Source organism: Sinocyclocheilus grahami, unplaced genomic scaffold (assembly GCF_001515645.1).
Source record: "Sinocyclocheilus grahami isolate Dianchi unplaced genomic scaffold, SAMN03320097.WGS_v1.1 scaffold379.1, whole genome shotgun sequence".
Lineage (NCBI taxonomy): Eukaryota > Metazoa > Chordata > Actinopteri > Cypriniformes > Cyprinidae > Sinocyclocheilus > Sinocyclocheilus grahami.
The window spans coordinates 23,308-26,816 of record NW_015505558.1 but is presented as its reverse complement, the minus strand read 5'-3'; the positions used below and the strand labels follow the sequence as shown (position 1 = coordinate 26,816).

Below are 3,509 nucleotides of genomic sequence, written 5' to 3'. Positions count from 1 at the left end.
GGCATTGTAGTCTACTCTACTCTACTCTGTATTTTCGAGTGTTGTAAATACAACTTAACAACTGATTTCTAGTCGTGTCCGCTTTTGGAAGGCCAAACAAAGTAGTTTCGCTTTTACAACGAAACACACAGCGTCACACACGGCAGGCTTGAGAATGGCGCAGCCGGCGGATTCGACGAAGGAGCGTCCTCAGCGGCCAGCACAAATCAGCTCCAGGTATGACGAGACGGATATCATCCTCTTTTGGAAGGCCAAACAAAGTAGTTTAGCTTTCACAACGAAACACAGCGTCTTCACGACATGGCGGCAGCAACAATACTACAGCGAGAATAAAAGTTACGCCTTCTTTCTTTGCGTGAACATTTGGGCGGTGTTATGCAAATCTTCCCACATCGTGACGTAGACATGTGGGGGGTGTTAGAACGAGACGTTTTAGGTAGGCGTGGCTGACTCTTAACTTTTATAAAGAATATCTCTTTGGATTTGAAAGAGAATAGTCTTTGCAACTTCACAGATCTTCTTTATGCACCAAGAGCTTATAACACTTCAAAGATAAAGGAAAAATTGAAATCGCATCATATGACCCCTTTAAGGGAGCCTTAAGGCTTAAACATAAGTTTTACATATAACAATATTATGTTTACCTCAAAGAAGATAGTTATTAAAATGATAATAAAAATCCATGTCATAACCCTTTTAACATTCTTTTCCTCAGACGTGTAACATCTTTTCGCATTTCTCTTCCCCCAGTTTTAAAACATGCTAATTTAATTTGCCCTTAAATCTGACTATAAAAACCACAAACAGACAGTATATAACATTTGAAGTAATATAGGCTATGTTATTTGTGCTGAAGTCATATTGCGCTGAAGTACAGCATTTAAGCTGAACCACATGTAGCCATGCAGGAAATCAGAATTGAGTCTTTCAATAGTAAAGATAAATAGAAACATTTGGTCGATTTATATTAGCAGGCTGTTGTGACTTAAGTGTTATGCCAACACACCCAAGTGGTTTAACTCAGAATGGACCTTGCGGTCTACAAGCTGGGTAAATAAAGACTTGGCGTAAAAAATAAATGAAACAAAGATGTGTTACACTGGGTGTGTTCTGCAATAATAATAATCATCTATGCGGCTAATCATGAATTACAGTTCCTTAAATGTAGCCATTGGTTTCTATCAAAAATCACTTCAAAACATGTTGGTTTGAGACAAAAACAAGTTAAATTGTTCTATATTTCTATAGGATAAGGGAGCATCACCTTTTAACCAACACAGTGGTAGTACCATGGTACAGTAATGGTATCAGAAAGTAATTCTACGTAGATATAGCATAGCACTGAATGATTATATTCATATCACATGATACATACCATGGTATTACCATAGTTTATATGGAAAATCATGGTAAAATCCTAATACTTTTTAGTAGGTGAAATACTAGCTGATTATAACATGTAAAACATTTTGTACAAATAAACTCATCGATGTTAAAGATTAATGCACATTTCAGATGGTTTCATTCAAGTTCATCAGCTGTGAAGTCTGCTACACGCTTGGTCCTCTCAAAACCTGACCACATCAATAAAAACAAGCTAGTGGAGTGTCACAAAGAAGCCACATGCTGTTAGATTTGCATGTGAGTGTGTAAGAATGTTAGTTCAATGAGACGCGCTCTTGCAGAAACACAGACTTGACTGGGGGCGCCTTAAATATTTCAGTACAAAGTATTTAAAAATATTTATTTTGATAAAAAGTCAAGATTTATTATCATTACATTCTTACATATTACATATGTATTAAACATACTGTACATACAAGGGTTTGTGCTCAAAATCTTTCAACATTCCATAATCAAACTAACATTATGTAAAATAATCAATCATACAAGTTCAGTCCAAAGCAGATCTATATGAAAGCAGTTATCAACATGTGCATTATTTGTACAATTAGGTAGCATCTGAACACTGTTATAGTTAAGGGTTTTGCTATGATTTAGCTGTTTGTGCATTCAAACAATAATCAAACAATAGATCTGATGATCTTTGACTCAATCTTTCAACGTAGCAACATTTATCAGTCAAATGAGTTTATCATGGCACAATGAATCAGGAAGTGCTATAATACTGTATTGTTTACAGTACATTACAAATCTTGCTTTATGCTGATATTAGTAAGTGTTAGTGAATCAGTTTATCATTTTACACCAAGATAAACATGGCTGAGATTCTTCTTGGACTTTTCTACCCTCTGTGTCATATTCCATACGCTGTTACTATCTTTCAATAAACTGAATTTATCAATGACAACCATGTGACTGTATTATAACATGATCATAAAACGTCTTGGCTTTCAGGACAAACAGATGAATGTTTGCATTTTGCAATGATCCTGCTTCCCAAAAGTTTTCCAGCATGAAGAGTTACAGTTTGGCTCGGAGAGATCCAACTGCAGGTTTGTCAGAACAAAACTCGGCCCTCCAAGATGGCCTTTCCAGGACGTTCTTACCCTGCATAACTGTAGACCACAGGTTTTTGTAGAGCTGAAACACACGAGATACAGAATCACAAAGTCCCTAATTACAAAAAACACTTGCATTGCTGGACCAATATAAGGTCATGTATCTTACTATCAGTAACACCTCTTCAATTCTACTAAAACCAGGGTTCCCTTTCATGGGAACTTCGAACTGCGTCCTCTAGGGGTCGCTATGGGGAATGCCTCGTCGTGACCCGTGTCTGAAGCATACATTGAAAAAACACCGACTCGTTGGCTTGCATGCATTGCGAGCATTTTCCAATGAAAAAGCTCCGTTCTCGTTTGTCTCTCTTTTCGAGTAAAGAGGGGCAGCCATCTGCTTCCCGCGGTTCAGGACCCGCTGCTGCTGAGGCACGGAGGAGAATGAGCTCGTGGGGATCTCAGGTGGACCTGGCCGATGAGTTTAAAGAGGGGCTTTCCCTCTCGCGCTTACCAGGGGCCAGTGCTCTGCTGGGTCCAGCCCAGGAAGAGCAGGAAATGGATGAAGAGAGCGAAGAAGCTGAGGCTGAGCCTTCTCAATCCTCCTGCCCTGCGTATGATGAGCTCTTAGAGGTTATGGATCGCGCCATGGCGAGGCTTGACTTGCCATGGAAGCGGACTAAGGAAGTAACGTCGCGAGGTCGTCTCGAGGAACGTTATCTTTCTGGCCATAACCCTCCAGCTCAGGTGAGCCTTCCTTTCCTTCCTGATCTCCATACTGAGATCGAGAAGGAATGGAAGAGGGTGTTTTCCTCACGCATTCATCGGTTTCAGCATACCAGTTATGCGAACATCGAGGCGATGCGCGAAAACGGCTATGAGAGAATGCCCCCTGTAGAAGAGACGCTAGCTAGCTATCTCTCTATGGGTGAGACATCGTCTCTCAAAACTCCCTCCTTGCCATCCGTGCCCCTTCAAGCTACATCTAAAGGGCAGGGCAGGGCAGGGCATATGCACCAGCAGGTCAGGCTGTTGCTTCGCTGCACACTA

The 3,509-nt window shown here is 40.5% G+C and overlaps 1 pseudogene; it reads right to left on the bottom strand.

The window, feature by feature from the left end:
• Positions 1-1,832: 1,832 nt before the first annotated feature.
• The window catches only part of LOC107549712 (peroxisomal acyl-coenzyme A oxidase 3-like), a 24,499-nt pseudogene continuing 22,822 nt past the window's right edge, over positions 1,833-3,509 (bottom strand).